General features: G+C 43.4%; 1 long non-coding RNA gene across 1 annotated transcript; it reads right to left on the bottom strand.

Moving 5' to 3' along the window:
• Window positions 1-6,018: 6,018 nt before the first annotated feature.
• On the bottom strand, window positions 6,019-12,963 carry LOC136179912 (uncharacterized). The gene is made up of 2 exons (XR_010666835.1): window positions 10,218-12,963; window positions 6,019-7,790 (listed from the first exon to the last, which is right to left on the bottom strand). It is a non-coding gene; the product is annotated as an uncharacterized lncRNA (long non-coding RNA).
• Window positions 12,964-20,322: the final 7,359 nt, after the last annotated feature.

Here is a 20,322-nt window from a genome sequence, read left to right as displayed (position 1 = left end):
TTGGGGGGGGGTGGGGGGGGGGTGGGTTTGTTGAGACCAGTGGAGAGGGTGTCTTGAAGGACTGACGGGCTCCATTGAGCACTTGATCCCGTTGACAGATATACTGCTCCCTTTGTGACCACATGGCCGTGATGGAAATGACAGGTGCAGTATGGGTAGCCGATGGAAAGAGAAAGAAAAAAAAAAAGCATTGCGTTTCAGCGGTTGTAAAAACACAGCTGTTTTGGGCTTTGTGGAGCGGCTGCGCGCTCGGGTTCCAATTCTCTTCTAGCTCCTTGTTGCCTTGTTGGCGTCGCCGCTAAACTCGCAAACACCGTCTTATGGTCTTAGCTCTTTAGAAGAGCTTTAGTCGGGGGGAAAAATGTACAGATCAGTATTAACGATCAACACTGTTAGATGAAAGCTCTTAGCAACTGGCTCCAAACCTGCCTGAGAGTAACTGATAGTAATGGGAAACTGCTCGGCTATTTAACACACAGGCATATTAACACAGGAAGGGGGGGGGGGGCAGTTTAGTCACGGCTGAGCCGAGAAAGATCGGGGACGTAATTTAGACATGCCTATCACTGAGCAGAGACTGAAAAAAAAAACATGAATTATCTCAGTCGAGAATAATATGTTTTAGTTTGGCATTAATAAATAAGAGAGTGAAGATTTTAAACTGACTTAAACCCACAAAGACGCACAAGGAACAAAAGCCATAAAAGACACCTTCAAAGTAAAGTACGGTGGCTGGGAAGTGCAAACCAAAATTACAAAGTATGAAACACTTCAACAAAGCTTGAGACAAATTTACATTTTGGAAAACATTTTATAAAACAAAAAGTAGAAAAGCGAGGATAACTCAAATAAATACATTTTAGAGAATACATTTACAAGATGTGAAACACTTTTACAAGCCTTACACCTATCCACAAACACATTTTCAAAAGGCAGAATCTTGCCGGAAAGGGAATGAACCAAATGCTGGAAGTGATGGAGTGAGAGGCCGTTTAGTTTGTTTTAGAAAAAGGAGGTAGTTATACGCACAGCACGAGGGTTCAGGTCCTGGCAAATACAGCAAACTGAGGAAGAAGAAAGACCTGCACACTTTGCTCAAATGCTGCAAAAAAAGGTTTTTATTAATCACATCGTTTCGACCAGAGGTCTTCTTCAGGTATCATTTAAAAAAAGATATATTGTTATTTACATCTGAGCTGGAGTGTCAATAACAGGAGGCGGGCTGATGATGCCACTGCCACACTGAATGAATCAGAGGAAGGAGAAACAAATATCGGCCTACGGAGCAGGAGGTCCTAACACATCACAGAGAGACGGGACTGTCTACTGTCAGACTGTGGAGGCAGCTGACCCCGTGTGTTTCAGACGACCTGCAGCTTTCTGCGACTTCCAGATATAAAGGAAAAGTCTTATTAGAAACATCGACCTTAGTCATTTAGAAATCTTACAAATTCTTCTATTAAAATACGCTTGTGCTTGATTTTTAGTGTGTGTGTGTGTGTGTGTGTGTGTGTGTGTGTGTGTGTGTGTGTGTGTGTGTGTGTGTGTGTGTGTGTGTGTGGTGCTTTAATTTAAATGTTTCTAGCTTCTTTAAATTCCTTATTTACTCTAAAGCATCATTTTAAAAACTTAAAACTAAATCCTCAAATATCTGCAGAATAAAAACATTTTATCCAAACGTTCCCGGCCTCTAACCCCCCCCCCCCCCCCCCCCCCCGTGTCTGACCGGGCGCTCTCAGCTGTGTGTGGGAGTGTGTGTGTGTGAGGGAGGGGGAGGGGGGAAGGAGGGGGGGAGCAAAGCTTTTAGCTCTCTATGAAGTTGTCTAATGAGCGGCGCCGAGTGTCACAACTCCTCCACAAATTACTTTCCTCCGCTGCCACTTCTTCACTCCCTCTTTTCACTTTCACGCGTTTTATTCTTGTCTAAAAGAAACCCCCAAAAAACCTCCCCTCCCCCCCTCCCCCCTCCCTCCCTCCAGGCACGGCCGTCTCTCCGGACAGGACATCAAAATGTTTCTCTTCACATGTTAACTTACATCGCGCTGTGATGGAAAAGAGACGCTGTGTTCAGAAAGTACACACACTCACACACACATCCAGCAGTGTGTCCTCATGACAGGAAGAGAAACAACGACATGAAGAAACAGACGACTCACAGCAGACTCACAACACGGCTGCCATCTTTGTTTTTATCTGTCTTAAACTAGATTTTAGTCTAAAAATACTTTAAGCACATTTAGGAGAATTTAGGTGAAAAAATGAAAAATCTGATGGCGTCATGACTTGATTGATATCAAAGAGTGTTTGTTATGATTAGATTCACCTCTGTTGGCTTTTCTGCTTTTCTTGTTAGTCCCTGAATTTTCATCTCATTTTTTGTATTTATTCTTGAATTGTTTTCTTTATTATTTAATTTCCAAAAGTCTCAGTTTAGTTTTTTTCAAACACAGGGTGACAAGTAAAACCCTCCAAACACACAGCAGCTCAACATTTTTTTTTAAGAATCAGCAAAACTTTTAAAGGTGCAATATGTTGAATTTTATTTGAATTTTTACTCTTAAATATCTAAATTAATAATAAATTGACTAAACCTGTCATACATATTTCTTTGTTGAGTTTTTACATTACCTCCAAATATTTCCAACAGTTATCAAAGACAGAGAAATCTGAATTATATAGTTGCAATGGGAGGTATCTTGTCGTGGCAGGCGCCATGACCGACAGAATGTTTATCGTTGCCGTGGAAACACCGGATGTTACGTCAAAGGTCGCTGTAAAAGCTGCCGTCCTGTTGCTGTATGAGCTGCTGTGATAAAAACGTCATGTAACTTATACTCGGATACATTAGCTCATTGGTAAACATATTCTCTTCCTCAGGTCGGTTTCGCCCGGTCGTCATGACTACGGTCAACGCGGAGGTCATTTTCATCAGGGTTGGGGATGAAGTTGCAGAGATGAATCACTCCCATGATTCCCCGCCAGCCTCCTCGCTTCTTTTGTTATTGTTTGGATTGAGAGCCTCCTGCATGCAGACATGCAGATTATTATTATTATTTTAATTTTTTTTTGGTCAGGCACAACTGAATTTGGCGAGCCAAAAGAAATACATGTGTCCAAAAAAACTTGCTTTTTTAGTGATAGATTTAATCCTTTAAAGCTGCACAAAACCAGAATGAATCCATTTATTTCTTTACTGTATTGAAGCGGCTTTTGTCTACAAGATTTATATCACAGCAGGATAAGCTTACAATCCTCAATGACCAACATAACAGCCTTTTTACACCAGGGGGACTTAAGCAATAGAGGTATTGATATCTGCCAATCGACGTGATAGAAGCACATCTAAATCTGTGTGGATCGAGCACGGTGACACATGGACGCCTGATGGGCCGAGCCGAGCTCAGACTGTTCGCTGTCACTTTTGCCTTTCCCATCATGCAGCAGCTATCGTACCTGCTCATCTCTCCCGGGCTCTCGCTGATGAATGACACTGCAGTGTGGAGCGCCTCACTACGGGGCCATTTGCCGGGAGATAAGAGAGACTTCCTGGATTAAGGAGGTAGCTGAGGTACATCTCCAGAGAGCCTGTTTGTTTGGGTAAGACAGCTCCTTCATTACTGCAAAACTGTGGGAGGCTGGGAAGCCAACCTGTCTCCGAGATAGCACGGGACCGCAGCCAAAATGTACTTAAGCAGACTGAAAATGCAGCCCCGCTCTCCCCCTCATGCAGCCAATGTGTCATCATGGATGGTGCATCAGGTATTCTGCACAGTTTGAGGCATTAATATTAAGCAGATGCTAAAATACTGAATGTATAAAAATCACATAAACAACCTCATGCGGTGTGAAACTCAACACTCTTGATGTCCACGTGGATTTTAGAGTAGTTGGTCTTTGTGGGTGGCCCAGCATGACCTCCGGCCTCTGCATTAAAATACATGATGCCTAGTGTCACTTCACAAGAAAAAAACACAAGCTGACCATCGTGTTTCTATAAAATCACACCGCAGGATCACACTCACATCAGACATGTGGGCATAGACGCTCCTCTAAGTCAGGAAAGTGAGGAGGGAAAAAGTAGAAAACATGAAACAAATCATGGAGGCAGAACAGAACGATATGTACATTCTTACAGCTGCAGGCGGCTGTCTGGAGGAAAAGCAGCGCCCAGCATCTCTTTTCCGAGCGCTCTGCCTTTTTTTGTGCGGCTGCTTCGAGCGCTCAAGTTAAAAATCGTTCCAACTTTTCAGAAAAGCACTTTTGACGCCCAAATGTGTGTTATTCCCCGTATTTATTCCTCCTACGGATCGTGTCTTGTACCCACATCTTCCTCCTCGCTCCGTGTCTGATCAGGAAATAAATGAGCTCAAATAAAAAACATGCAGTAAAAAAGTATCGGAGCAGTGTCGGTCATACAGCGGCCGTTATCAACAGATGGTTGTCATAGAGACAGGATGGACGTGCAGCGCCGCACGCAGTCCAACAGAGCTGACGGACAGCGCTGTGCACAGACTGGGTGGGACTTACAGGGCCACAGGGCCGTCACAACACTAGCACAGTCAGATTTGCGCAAAATCTTTGCAAACAAACGCACGATGTCTAAGAGCGGGAGGCTCATAACAGTGTAGTTGCACTCAGAGACCATCAGTTGGCGCCAAAGTGCACCAAACGAACTTCCTAGGATACGACTATTTTACTACTTTTCTTCTCTAGCGTTACCAAGTGTGCTCTTATTGCCTGAACAAATCAACAATCAGGAACCAGCTGCAGAAACCTCAAACCACACTTTGCAAACCTAAGACCGTTTTTATAAGCACAGTTTCTTTGCAGACATTCGGGTCCATTAGGCCCGGATCTGTCTCTCTCTAAATCAACAGGTGTGCATCCACCTTATATGTGAGGTGTATAGAAGTAGTTTCATACACATGCACGGTGGTGCGTTCAGTGCTGCAGTGCTGTGTGGGGCCTCTTGGTGCCCCAGTGGCAGTGAAGGGGGAATTAGATGTAGTGTTGTCTGAGTCCCAGTTAATCCTCAGCTGATTAGTGGAATTCTCATCAGGCGCTCCTTCAGGGCGAGCGAGGGAGAAAAAGAGAGAGAAAAAAGGAGAAGCAAAAATGAAAGGAGCGCTAAGAAGAACCCCCTCCCCACTTTTTGCCTTCCTCGTTTCCTCTCGCCAGTCACCCCCCGCCAAGGACCACAGGCCTGCGTCAGCTCCGGCCAATAAGATCTCAGGCCCTCGGGTCACCTGGCTCACCACACTAATCCCGAATCTGCCTTGTAGATTAGCACTTTCCCACTCGCAGACACTCCAGCCCAAGCCCCGGCAAATCCCGAGGTAAATGTCGGAGCTTCCGGTAAGTGGGCGAGCGCGGCGTTGTGCAGTGGATTAAGACGAACAGGATAATATTTACAAGCCCCCGTCGGCAGTCGTGATAAGGCCGAGGATAAACATTAATGGTCCCTCTTTAGCCTTTTTTTTTCCCCTTCCTCTCCCTCGTCAAGGCAAACGGTTAAATCTCTGAATCCCCGTGTTTAGTGTCTGACATTGATGTGCTAAATTAGTCAGCTGTGAATAACGTCCCGTCACTCATCTCGCCTTATTGCCGCTTAAAAGGATAAACAATAATTAAGGACGAGGATTCGAGTAAGATCCGTATTAACAAAATGATCTAACGTTGATTTCTTTGATATTTTGACAAAGAACAGTCCTGTGAGCACACTTTGAGTTCTGTTACATTTTGGGATTTAGCTTCATGCTCAAGAGCGCTTACGACTGGGCTCGGTGTCGGATTGTCGGAGGGAGAGGAATCTGTGTTTATGGAGGCTGAAAAAGACCCTGAATCTCTCACCGGGGACCCGTGGATTAAAACGTTTAATATCTATTGGACACTGATATTAAACTTCAACGTTGGTGCAGGAACAAAACAAAAGTGGATCATATGCAAACTTTTTTTATACCCTTAATCTACAAAAACACTGGGAATGACACATTTTATTTATTTTAGAAAACAAAGTCATTAAGGTGTCATCTGTATTACAATTAGAATCAGAAATTATTTATTAATCCCCCATAAATACAGTTGCTCTTACACACAATAAATCAGCAGAATATATATTAATATGAGAAAAGATAAAGCTGTTGAGGAAATACAGCTTTGTACCAAGTGCATGTTATTAGTTTAGTTTAGTTTTCTCGTTACATTTTCTGGGTTTTTTTTGTGTGAGTTTTTATGCCTTCATTTAGAGATAAGAGAGTGGATAGAGTCAGAAATTGGAGAGAGAGAGAGAGAGAGACAGAGGGGGGTGAACGACGACGGGGAAAGAACCACAGGTCGGATTTGAACCCAGATAAATCTTTATGTAACCAGTTTGGTCCCATTTTGGTTAAGAACCTTTTTTCCAAGGGAGACCTGACCGAGACAGTCAGCAGCAAAAACCACAAAGTTACATAGAGACAAAATACAATTTACAAAACACTGAACTTTTACATGAAAAGAGGAAAAAAAACATTTAGTTAGAGTCAAATCTGGGAGTCAGTAGCTCAAGCAGTCGAGCTGAAAGCATCGACATCATGCAGGATCTGCTTCCAGGTTTTTCATTCTAGATTTAAAAACATTTAAGGACACCAACATTTTATCTGCATCAGATTCTCTTAGATAATGACAATAACCTACCTCTCCTATCTCATCCTATGTGCCTTAAAACACCATGAAAACCATCAACAAGTAGACAGTAAGAGGCAAACAATCGATAATAAATACAAACATTAAAAACATACAAAAGAAAAGACCATCAAACACACAACATGAAGCCGTGTTGTGGCTGCTATTTTAAAAAAAGGAGACAGAGAGAGAGAGAGAGAGAGAGAGAGAGAGAGAGAGAGAGAGAGAGTGTTGAATACCATATTTGTTTGTCTTGGTGTTTGGCCTAAATTTAGCGCTGTCCCATGTTTGCTTAAGCTGCTTCACAAAACTGGTTCTGTGCTGGTTACTGGACGAGGACGCTGGAGTGGCTCCTGTCGTTAAATCTGTCCTTCTGACTGCTCGAGGAAGATATTTATATCCTGTTAGAAGGAAAATGTTATAAACCATCTTTTGCTTCTTCTTTGTCTGCAAAACATCGTCTCTGTTTGATGGTTCTCTGTTTCCACATCAGAGCTTTACAGCTGATTGTGTTCTTCTTCTAGTGTTTGTTACGCCCCACCATAAGGCGGCACAACAATCCATAAAAATCACCCAATGAAACACATCACACACCTTATCAAAGTAAAAATGTATTACTATCACACAGACTTAATGGTTACACAAAGATCAACTCAAAAAAACTAATGCAGATAAACTTTATTTAAATTATCAAGCAGTAACCTCTGGTGTTGAAAAATGAAGCCAATGTGGAAGTGCAAAATCCTGCAGTTCATCGAGTGTCCACTAGAGGCTGTCTCCAGGAACACATGAAGTCACATACACGCCCATTCAAAAAAGCTGTTTTTTCAGCATGACTAAACACGTTTACAGCCTGCTACAAAAAACCAAACAGGTCTGATTAGTTATGGTCATCACTGGTACACACGGTACGGGGGTGAATTTTTTTAATGGCTCCATTTTGAGTTTAAGAACGATACGTGTTCTCCATAGTTAGGCGCCTAGCTGATTGACAGGTGGGCTCGATGTAACGGTTCATCAAGAGGTTTAAAACCCGCCTCAGCTCCAGCTCTCAGCCTGTCGTTAGGTTGACTGAAAGTTAGACTGAGACAGCATTTCCAACATGGCGGCTGCTGCTGATGAGCCTCCTGCAGGAACAGACGGCTGACGTCACTCAGGATTCAAACATGAATATTTACAGTGTGTGAAAATTAGTAGCTTCAACATGGGCTGAAGACTACAGGAGAGGAGAAGGGACAAACAGTGCCGTAACACCCCCCACCCTTAAAACAATGAATAATAAAAACATAAAACATAACAATATTTATTAATTTAATTAAAGTGCAAATACATTTTCCTGCAGCTGTAACAGTCAACATAAACACGATCACGTATACGTACTTCAGCAGACAATCTGTCAACTACAGTGAAAAGTGAAAAGAAAATGGGAACTTGTTGATGTTTGAGAGTCTAACTTTGTAACCATTTCCCCTAAAAAGACGACATGAGTGTGCAGAGAAAGCCTGAAGGATTTTGCAGAGCGTGATTGAATATTTATTGTTGTAGTATCTTACAGCGTTTCTCACTTTTTGCAGAGACTAAGTTAAGAAGAAGATGAGTGACGGCTGCATGTCAGCGTCTGTGACTTCCTCATGCAGCACATGATGGACTGGTGTTCTCTCTACTGTAGATGGCACTGTTAACCTTGACTTGCACTCAGCTGCAGACTCCAGTGTTGAGGGGAGAAGAGAGCGGGGGTAGAAACAGTCAACGTCTGTTCTTTATTACCGCTTCGAGCCCCGGGGAGAAATTAATTAAAGTGGGGGAATAATAATAATAATAAAAATAATAACAACGATTATCTTTGTCATCACATGCTATGCTAACAACAGTGATGGAGTTCTGAGGGGGGGAGCCGGCAGCCGAAATAAACACCCTGCGGCTTTTTTTTAATCTAACATAAAAAGTGAAGGTACAGGACTGTTCCTTCTTTTCCTCCTCCTGTGTTTTCCAGAGAAGTGGAGGGGTTGTGTGGTGGTGGGGGGGGGGGCGGGGGGGAGCGAGTGGGTGGAGGGAGTTTTGGACGGGGGAGGTTAGAGCCGGAGTGAAAAGCAAGTGTGTTATTGTAACAGAGCTTATGAGGGAGTCAAGAGGAGGGCAGTGTGCCGATCGCACGCTAGGCTGCATGATTCACAGAAGAGGCCTGAACACGAACCCTCTGGACCCCCCCCCCCCTCCTCTCCCTCCTACACTCCACCCTAACTCACCCTCCCCTCTGCTTCTGAAATCCCCACCGTCAGCTGGCTCTGTGGGAGCAATACCAAAGTGATGGCGAATCACCTCACGTCACCTCTCGTGCGGGCCGCTCCGACCATCTGGGGTTAATCGGCACCCCTAACCTGCCGACAACGCCAAAACAGCCCCAAATTATCTTTAAATTTAAACCCTTGTCTTCTGCTCTCACGGTAGACCAAACAATCCATGTGACCGCTGAACTTCTCATGGGAAAAAAAACACAAAGGGTGAACAACCTGTGTTGGAATTTAAGCAACTTCAAGTGGAGAAAAAAACAAAACAACAATAAATAATCGTCTCTCCTCTCTCTGTTACGACGCCTTCAAGACTTTTTGTCCTGAACAATGAACTGGAAAAACCTGCAGCAGAATCTGAGGAACTGCATGCAGGAAGAAAAACAGCCGGGGACAAAATAACATTTTCTTGTGCAGAGTGCCTCAACATACTGTAAGGAGGGGAAAAAAATCCTTACAGCCCTCTCTCAATGAACACGTCTAGACCAGTCAAAGGTCAAAGGTCAAAGGGTGAATTGAGGAAGAGAGAGAAAAATTAAGGTGAAAGATTTGGAAGTTACATGTTTTACATTTGTGACTGAACTTAGCCTTTACTGTGATAACTTCTTCTGAATTAAGATACATAAAGTAAAGTGTTGGATAATTATACAACAGTCAAAGGTTCTGCCTACAATCGCCAAAAATACGCATCCTGTCGAGACGTTTCAAGGATTCAGGGAAAAACTTAAGTTTAGAGTTTTGAGTCCTTTAAATCAAGACGGGATCTGAAGGTAGTAAAAATGCCAAGAAGTGTCTGAGTGGTCTTTCTCTGTGATTTGTTTGTTTTAGTGATTTTTTTAAATTGTCTATTTTAATGATTATGTTTTCCTCTGTCATGATGTTTCTAATGTCTTGTGTGAAGCTCCTTGAATTGTCTTAAAACCCCGTTATGGTGACTCCTTTGCATATTTTTTAAAGTCAAACATAAGTTTAAAATCAAAGTTTTACTCCCTGAAAAATCTGATTTTAGAGAAATATTTGATTCCACAAGTGCAGGGATTAAAAACTCCTCCCTCCTCAAGTTGTCCGTGCCTCCAAATGTCAGTGAATGCATGCGATATTATCTAATCACATGGGTACATAAGAAGCCTGCCTCACTCTTTTCACACTGAGTGAACTGATGAACCCTCGACACAAACAGAGCCCGGCCCCGTCTCGTGACCGGCGCTCGAACCTCTTTTCATGTTTCCTGCAAAAAGAAACAAGAAAAAAAGATGACTGACTGACCTCATGTGCTTCTGGGATATTACTTTACATCTCTGTGAGGCCGCGCCCTCACTGTCGCCCGTGGGTGATTCAAGCCTGCCGAGCATATCCCTGCATCACTTCCTGTGTTCCTGAGAAACGCAGGTCGGTCACTAAAGCCTAATGGAAGACATGTGTGGAGAGAGGACGGCAGGAGACAAAGACACGACTGAAAGTATGGTCACCAAAGATTATCAAAGCTTCCAACCATTTCCCCCAAAAAATCTGAATCGTCTATTGACTTTTAAGGGTCGGAAGATTGAAATGATATTGGTTTCTGCAGCTCATCAATAGTTAAATTAAATCAAATTGTAATGCAAGCTGGCAAATTTACCCAGGATGTGAATTCCTGATAATTGTAAAAGATAAATGTTCTTTGTCCTCTTCACGTCGTCACAATCCAATTAGGATTCAACGCCCAGGAAATCAGATGACTGTATGCTCTGCAGCGAGACAGAGTTAGCTTAGCTGCTCATTAGCCATTTCCTTGAGCCTTCTTGTAATATTGTCTCACCAAAGTTAGCTTTGGTCTGAATTACTAATCAAGTGCACACATCCGGTGTTTGATGAAATTTTTACCTATTCCCAAAGCATTTCCTCTTCCCGCAAAATTCATTAGTTTCAGCCCGAGAAGCAAAACGGAGGAGACGTGCGCATATTGAGTCAAGTTACTCTCTCTCTCTTTTTCTCTCTCCCCCTGTAAGTCATTCCTCCCATCTTGATAACATCCTGTGCTCTTCTTTTTTTTCTCCCCAGGAAAAGTTTCTCGTCCTCTTTGCGGTCGCCCTCATGCCTGCACGTCTTTGTTTCTTCCCAGGAAAACATCAGAGAATCTTTAAGAGGTCCAAAACAAATCCAGAGCATTCAGGAGCAGAATCTAAAGTTAGAAGGAGGACATACTGGCTGCTGCATTGTTGTCAGAGAAGCCAGCACTTCAACATAGCATGTTTCCTTAATGATCAGATAGTAAGGTCACTGTCTCTCTGTCATCTTTGTTATTCTGAGATTTGAATCAGGAAACTGAGAATTTTTTTTTAAGTACTTTAAAGTCAGGGTTGGTAATTTCCTCCAGATTCACTTTTTTAGATTCTGGTGTAAATTGTCTTTAGGTCCTGACAGAAATGAATAACTCATGTTCTCTGAAAAAGGAACAAAGAGAATCCATCATCTGTATCAGTTTGTAAGTCTGTAAAAACTTCAACCAATGTCTGCCACGAGGTACCAATCTGATGAACCAATCAGACGCCTCCCTGTCTCCCTGCTCGCTCTCTACCTCTTACCTGCTCTAGCTCACACTCAAAGCTCGTCACCGATGACTTTAGGAGTTTATACTGAGAGTTTACTGACCGCTGAATGAGACATGAGACGACGTAGTTTCTACACAATGAGATGAGCTGAGGTCCACTTCTGGAGGGACGGCGCTCGTACATGTAAGTGAGGGGGCGTGGCTTTAGAGGGAGCAAAGAGGGGAGGGGGCGGAGACTGAGCACTGAGGGAATGCTAATTTCCAAAATCACGTGAGTTTTAGCAAAATGATCAACCCTGTCTTAAAGTTGTCTTGGACAAAAGGAAAACAGTTTTTCCTCTACACATTTTGATCTGAATGTCTTTAGTTTTAAATTACAAATGTGCAAAGCATGTTTGTTTTGTTTGTTAATTAACATCTTAGATCTCTCTCTTTCCCTCTGAGTGATCAGAGGCAAACTCAATATCCCGGATAGTCCTCTAAAGACTCTTTCAGCCGGACATTTCTTGCAGCGTGGAAACCAGAGCGTAGCCTGGTATGTACACAGCAATTACATCTGAGCAGCCCGTGCAGAGTGCATCCCCTGAAAGACACTCGGAAGGGGTCAGTGCCCAGGGGATCCAGGTTTGCCCATTAAAACATCATCAGACAATTCAGTTTATTTAAGAAGACATATGATTCTCCTCTGCTACTGTTTACTCTCTCTCCACCGGAGAGCAAAAGATAATAGCGTTTTTTGAGAATCAAAGGGGGGGAAAACGGATACTGTGATATCCAGCGGGGGAAGTCGGCACAGGCCAAAGGTGCATGTACGGACGGAGCAGATTTATTTATTTGCAGTGAGGATGAGCATGGAATATGTTTCACTTTGCTCCTGGGGGTTTTGGTCTCCTTCCAGCAGGCTTTTTGTCGGTCCTGGAAAATACTCTGGAGTTTATCTTTCCGGACTTTAAAAACATGGCTGGGTTGATCTTTGGGATTTCTGCTTTTTCGAGAGAACAGTATTTAAAAAAAAAAAATGTTTTTCCATCTCTGACAGCAGTAGATGCTTTTTCCTTTGTCTCCATATTTGATACAACCCTGTGCTGTAACAGCTCAGTGAAAATCTATTTTTCTCACCTTCACTCAGATAAATCAATCAACCTTAAACACCCAAATGGCGCCCCACTGGGTGATTGCCCCCCGCCCTCTTCCAGCCCCCCTGAGGGTCCGTCACCCTGCTGCATGCCCACCCTATCTAGAATATTTCTCTCCGATAGCAGATTTGCTCCCTCTAATTGTCCTGTCAGTGAATCAGTAGCCTCAGTGCCTCCCCTCTCTTCACTGTTCCATGTCAGCCGTTCCTGTAACACGCCGCCCGATGACTGCAGATAGCGTCTTTGTTCTTGAGGAGCGCCGGCTGTTATCGTTGGAGGCTTCTTGTGTGTCTCTGAATGAATAGCAGGTCTTCTGCAGACCACAGCCAGAGCGCGTTACAGTGCAGAGGAGAAGCGGTGAGATGACTGGTGCTCTGGGGAAGAGAGACAGGAAAATGCTTCAGTGCTCCAGTTTGCACTCATGTTGTTTTATGAGAGATCAAATACCAAAGACATTTTATGCAGGTTATATCCTGCTGTAGGTTAGTTTAACATGACCTCATCATTCCTTTAATAATGAGGGATGACATGCAGAAAAGGGCCGAGGTACACGGGGCGTGCAACATAACCGCTAGGCTACCTAACGCTCCTAACACTTTGATGAAGTCTTTTTAGATGTTGTTTATTTTTAAATGTGTAGAGGTGGGAAAAAAAACAATTTATGTAAAAATCGAGATTCTTATCTTCTGAGATTTTAAATAGATTCATAACTTCCAAAAATCTTCTTTTTTGGGGAGGTCACATCCCAAAAAGTCACTCCCTGCTAAGTGCTAATGCTAGCTCTTTAACTCAGTAGAAAACCAAATGGAGCAGCAAGAAATTCATCCAGTCTCACAGATGACTGGAGTAGATCCTGAAGTATGGACTAATTCAAAAATAGACTTTGAATCATGAATCCAGAATCATTTTGAATCGAACTGTGACACCAAGAATCATGAGACACCCATAGATTCCCAGTCTATAAATGTGTGCTCATCTTTGACAATTGTTCTATGCATTGTGGTTTTTATTTATGACATGTACTTGTTGGAATGTGAACTTTTGACATCCGTCCATGTAAACACAATGTGAATACGACTCTGACAACATCATAGACAGCGCAACTCACACGTCTCACTCATTGAGTCATGACTCAGAGAGACTTTTACACAGGAGATACTCGATTTATGATTTATTTAAAATATCCCACATTTGTCCTTGTGATTGCAAAGTTTGGGGACCCCCTGGTATAAACCACACACATTTAATTAACCACATCTATACACTACTACACTACTCTCAATTCTCTTACAACAAAAGCAGTTTCACAATCTCACACACCTTTTTATTCTGCAGGTCATTAAACGTTAAACGCTCTAAATGGAGGTAACGTCGAGCTCGGTGTGTAGCGTGCTGTGAAAACACTCGGCTGTCTTTGTTCTGCAGCTGAATTCAGAGAAGTAGATTCTCTGTGCGCTCGCCACAAAGCTGTGCAGACGTCCTCACAGTGCACATATTGTGTTTGCAACATTTAAATCATTATTATTCTTGCAGGAATGCTTTACCTCCAAGCATACCTTATCTTGACCTTACCCCTAAATGCACGTCCCCCCTCCCCCCCTCCCCCCCTCCCTACTTGACATCAATCAGGTCGGTGAGAGGCATCGAGGTAATTTGTTAACCTTTATCCAGTGACCTCCTCTGACCTCTGCATCACCCTCCGTCTGGCTGGGAGACTGGGAACCGCACACTGGATTTGTTCGGGGGAAACCGACTGAAATGAAATACCTCTCAGAGTAATTTACTGTCTCATGACATATTGTATGATTATTCTGTTGCTAATGTATTAAAAGAAAGCAGAAAGACACACACTGCTTCATTTACCTCACATGAAACTGTTCAATTCTTTTATCATAAATGCAAACATCTCGTCAAATAAAACGAGAAGTTCCTAACGAGAGTTCTGTTTGACATTCAGAGTCGGTTTTGTGGTGAAATAAAAAAAAAGAAGTGCTCTTATTATCTTTTTTTCAATTACAAGGCGAAGAAAAAAGAAAAAAGGGAGCTGCTCATTTCTCTGCAGGATTATTATTCCAGGCACAGCGCTGGCTCACTGCTAACTCTGAGAACAAATGCTCTCTGCCGATGCATATTCATATGTTTAACATACAGACATGCATTCCTAATGATGCAGGAGAGGAGAGAATGCAATAAAGCTCATTAATACTTTTTACCATGCCAGTCAGACTTCAGCGAGCGAGCGCTGCACGCCGTCAAATCGAAGGCGAATTCAATTCTCCGATAAAACAACTCGAATGTGAGAGGAAAACAGAGTGACTGAGATTCAGCTGCTGCAGTGTGCTCACTCTTTTTATTGGCAAACGTGCACTTTTTTTAAATAAAGCTTTCACTTCCTGATCTCTGAATGTTTTCTAAACTCTTCCAATCAGACGCTACAAGTCGAAGATTATATTTACTTCTTTGCTCATTTGTAAATCCCCAGATATTTTCACTCAGGTATTATCCGAGCTCTCGTCATTTAAAAACACCCATGAAGTGCGTTTGAATCAAGAGGAATGTTTTCAAGTATTGCAGAGAAATTAGAAAAAGAATCAGCATTATTATCAGAATGACGTTGCTATTTTACGTCGTGGTTTATCTCCACTTTTGATTTCTGCAGCTCACTGAGAGAGTAAAGCCACAGTGTCATGCCTGTAAAAATAAACTTCACTATCTACGATCAATCTACAGTTCACTTAGAAATGGTTTGAGCACACATCGAATGTACTCGGTAAAACTGTAAAAATATCATACAGAAACAAACACAAATGGGCCTTGCACAGAAGCTAAGAGCCTCCCTGACTGTTGAGATTTATTTTTGCATAAACCACATGATGGTCAAATAGAGGAACAAGACCTTTAGACCACACTTTTTCCACTTGCCATGCACCTTAATGCATCCTGAGCGTTACTTAAACCTCACACTCTGCCTGAATGAGTCCGCTTATGGTTCTAAATGAGTCAGTTCAGTAAGGCTACAGTTTAGATCCAGACCTTCCTGCCCGCTCCTCACTCACAGCCTTATCAGTGATGGGATAATAGACTTTTAAATCACGGGGGGGCAGTTGCTACGTTTTACAAGCTTTTTCCCAGTGTAACCTTTCCCTTATCTCTAAACACGCCCTGTCACTTCTGGTTGTACGATTGAACACGAACCAGCGCCCCTGACGTGAGGCGTTAGACAAGCAGACGTCTCGTCCAGCCGCAGCGGGCAGGCGTCAGTAATGGCCGAGGCTTCTTTGTTTATAAATTATTAATGATTTCCTCCCCTCCCCTGTCGTTTTTTTTGGACAGGCTGGGAGACGAGCCGATGCCTCTCCTGTTTGCGTGGCAGCGCGCTCCTCAAACAGATTGCAATTTATTCCTCTGCAGTTTGTCCGTCAAGGCTAACTCTGACAACATAATCCCGAACTAATCCGCCATGTTCAGTTTTTCTTGTTGGCTCTCATGCAAACTGCTCTGCCAAATCCCGCTACCTGTCAGCCTGGCCTTGCGATGGGGAGCCCAGACGAGCTGCCAGCCCTGCTGCAGTGGCTCCCGTGGGGGAGAAAGAGGGAGAAAGGGGAAAGAGGAGGGGGGGCATGGTGCCTGGGTAGACTTAACCCCTGCCTCCCTCTCTGTAATCCACTGTAAACAGCCAGAGCCTTAGAAGGGCTAACTGCACTAATCAAGCCCCAAGCTCGCCCAGTCACTATCATACACAGCACCCTAAGAACTAGAGATTTGAGCAGCTACTGCAGTGTGTGTGCAGGGTATGAGTGTGTGTGTGTGGAGCAGAGGGGCCCATTGACAGCTTCTAATCCCCAAGGGGGGGAAAAGGTGCCAACATGAGGCGGTGGAGGGTGTCCTTACAAAGGCCAACAAGAGCCAAAGGAGGAATTTTCCATGGCATGCGTTTAAAAAAAAATTGGAAACAAACTGAACCGCCACACATCATCATTTTAGATATTTCCAAGTTTTACGTCCATAAAGACACCAATAAAACCCACTTCATGTTCCAGAAAAAATCATTTAAAGGACAAATCATATTACGGTAAATTATAGGGCTAATGTGCGTTGATAAAAAAAAAAAAATGATACTCACATGTTTCCATTGGCATCAAAGACTGACTTTAACTCCAGTAATTAGGACAGAAACTCCATATTTCCCCCAAAGAAAACCAGCCACTCAATATTCTCCTCCCCGCCTGTTGAGATCCACATTTAAATTTCCCTCACACCCTCGCTCAGTCTCTCTGACAGTGACCCAAAATCCACAGAAGAACATAAAAGGCCTGACAGTAGTCAAAGAAAAGAGAAGCGCTAAGCCAACTCCCCCCCCGTCAACACAACACAGAAAGTTTGAAGAACTTGTGAGTGGACATGACAACGCGAGACATACAACCCTCCTTTTTTCCCCTTCTTTGTGCCCAGTAACGAGAGGAGTCAGTGGGGGTTCTGGGGTGGGTGGTGGTCTAACGGGTCTCCAGCTGACTGCAGAGGAAAGTTTCAAAAGGCCAGTTTGTCAGAGTCCATCAATAAAGTTATGAGAAGATGATACAGACACGGAAAGAAGAGCTTGTTCTTCTATGGAATAAAAGCAGACAAAGTCGTGTTTTAGATATTATTTGTAAAGAAGCATTATTCAAACAAGCAACGCTATCTTCAGGCAAAAACAAAATGAACCTCCAGTGTTCACCTTTTCTCAGCAGTTTAATTTGTTCTTTCTTTAAAGGAGGACGGTGTGACTTTCTGATCCAGTAGGTGTCGCCCTTGAGCACCAGAATGAAACCAAAAGAAAACTGCTGTTTGGCCACGCCTCAGTTGGAGTTATCAAATGGATCACATAATAATTAAGCACCATTAAGCGCAAGTGGTGGATAAAATTGTCCTTGTCTCGAGCTGCAGTCACCTGTGTCCTGCATTGTTGTGTTAGCATGCTAATGTTAGCGCTCTTTAGTTAGCTCGTAGCTTCACATTGCATGTAAAGTGACACAGAATGAGCGTGATCTAAAAACTCTTACTAACATCCAAATAATCAGTGAGTATGTTCTTCTTCTTCTCTCTAGTTCTTGACTAAAACAGCTTTTATACACAAGGGGAGGAGCCGGCCGTCCCGTCCATGTAAACACGGCTCTGACAACAACACAGCCAGCGGGACTCGAGCTTCTCCCTCATTGTAGACAGTCAGGACTCAGAGACACATTTACACAGGACAGACTGGATCTCTGATGCACACATTGCTCCTTTAAGTGTCCTTAAGTGAATGAAAGAAAGATGGTCTTGGAGTTAAATCTACATCTAGTAAGAAATGGTATCCAATGAAAAAGGATCTGCAGAAGCAGGAAGTACAAAGCCCTTTATTTGTTCTTTACAATGCAGAAACTAGCAAACAAAACATGGGCTTCATCCCTCTGGGGGCCCCACCATGTACACACTTGAAACCCGGGGCTCCTCGCGGACACACTGGCTCCTGTCTCCGTCTTGACATTGCTGTTGCTTCTTCCCCTTTTCCACTCGCTGAGACTGTGGGAAAGCTTTGGACAAATATGTTTGCCACTTTAGTGCTTCAGATAAAAGTGGGCCTTCAAGGGTGGAGCTTAGGAGAGTGTTGAGATGGCGATGGTGAGGGAGTCGGTGGAACTGCGGGGAAAATGCGAACATGACGTGTAGGTGATAAGAGTCCTCCAGCGGGTTAACACCAGAGCTTGTAACTGGGATTGCCCCGAGAAGCCCTCTTAGGAAGGCCTGGCATCTGCACGATAGCGAAAGCCCTGGCGCTCAAAGGAGTGTCACACACAGCAGGTCTGCAGGGCGGTTTGGAGAGAAGCATGCAGAACACCTCTGACAATGAACTAGGATGGAAAGACAACATGATGGTTAGAGAAGCAGGGGATTGTACTGTAATGTTATTACAACACTGAAGTCTGGCTCAGACTGCAGGATCATCTCGCCGATTAGAGCTCTGATTCCTCCTTCCCAACAATCTAGCTCAAGGCTGCCCGGAACCGAAGACCTGATTATTTTGTAGTGTGAGATCAAATCTCAACTTTCCTGATCTGCTCAGGAGCATCAGAGCTATCCCGATTTATATCAAAGATGTTTGATATTTAGGATTTCAAATCTTATTGATCACATCATGAAAGGGTTTGAAGTGAATCACATATGACAACAATAACCACAAGAAACAAGAGTGGACAGAAGTAATGACGGCACGTGGCAAGACGACATCTGAAATGCATCTGACAGTTCAAATCTGACCTCTAGACCATCCATGTTGTCCCCGTCTTTCCAGACATTTCTTCATCCAGACTCGTTTTTTTTTATGTTTTGTCCTCTCTGCGCAAAGTTGCAGATTTAACTGTCCGGTTCCATTGTTGACCTGAGGTGCTGCGTTCCTCCACTGGGCACCATAATCCTCGTAAAATCCTGTAGTCTGAGATGTTTAATTATCTTCAGATCTTGTAGTGAGTGCATGATTGAGATTATAAAGAAGAAGATCTGTGAAGATTCTCCTCATGTGTGTGATGTCCCCAGATTTCAAAACTTCTGAGCCAGGCTTTAGATATCTGACTACGAGAATCTATAAGCAAAATTACACTCTGACATATGGCTGCAGGAGTGGAGGATCAAACCCCCGACCTTCTTGCTGAGGGCTGACCGACTCTACCACTGAGCCACAGCACCCTTTGAAACCTTGTATGCAACACTGGGAAGCATTGTAAAAGTTATAACAGCAGCACATAAGAAACAAAAAAAGACATTTGACAGACTCTCTGAAATAAATTCACCTTACATAAAATGCAGAATTGATTGAGTAGAAGTGTTTTTGAAAACATTCGGGCTGACTTGATGTGAACATAATCTTCAGTTATGAGACATCTGCACTCTGCGAACGTTTCTGCAAACACGGTGAATTCAACAGATATGCAAAGACATTTATCTGCAGATCTCCTGCTGTGTTGTTCGTTATCTCATATTCGTCCCAAATATAAAACAAATGCCACAGGATCAGAAAGGACAAGAAAAAAAAAAGCAATAAAAAGTGAGTGATGGCCATTGATATTTCAGGCTGCAGAAATCCAGCGACAGGAGACTTTGCTTGGCTTTGCATAAACGGGGTAATAAATAGATCGATCACACATACAGAGAGCGAGGGAGAGTCATGTCACATTAAGTGATGGGACATTGAACATGGGCCCAGCTACGTCTCATTACTCAGAGGGCTCTTCCCTGGGGGAGTGTGTGTGTGTGGGGGACACTTCTTTACATGTTATGAGACAGGAACAGTACAGACACCAGCTGCTGCAGACACATCACTGATGTGAGCTCGAACACACATCCACAGAGTGTTTGGCAGTTTGAGTTTGAGCGCAGATTTAAAACATCTCACCGGTGCATTCCACCACCACTGGTCCTCGCCGTTGTTTTACTCCGTCTGACGGTGCACCCTATATAACACTAAATGCAGACATGAGCAGCTGGACTCCCGGTTCAGAAGTTCACAGGAGAGCTAGAAGATGACGCGGGAATAAAAAGAGAACGTTAAGAGAATGTTACTTTGATTTCTGAAGTTGATTTGATCATTTGGCGCCCGTTTTGACGTCATGTTGAAAAAGTGATGGGACATATACGATCAGGAGTTTGCACATTGTGTTTTATTTTGAAAGGGACCAGATGCTCTGTG

This window comes from Labrus bergylta, chromosome 9 (genome assembly GCF_963930695.1).
Source record: "Labrus bergylta chromosome 9, fLabBer1.1, whole genome shotgun sequence".
NCBI lineage: Eukaryota > Metazoa > Chordata > Actinopteri > Labriformes > Labridae > Labrus > Labrus bergylta.
Note: the sequence above shows the minus strand (reverse complement) of the source record. Positions and strands in the feature narration are given on the sequence as shown.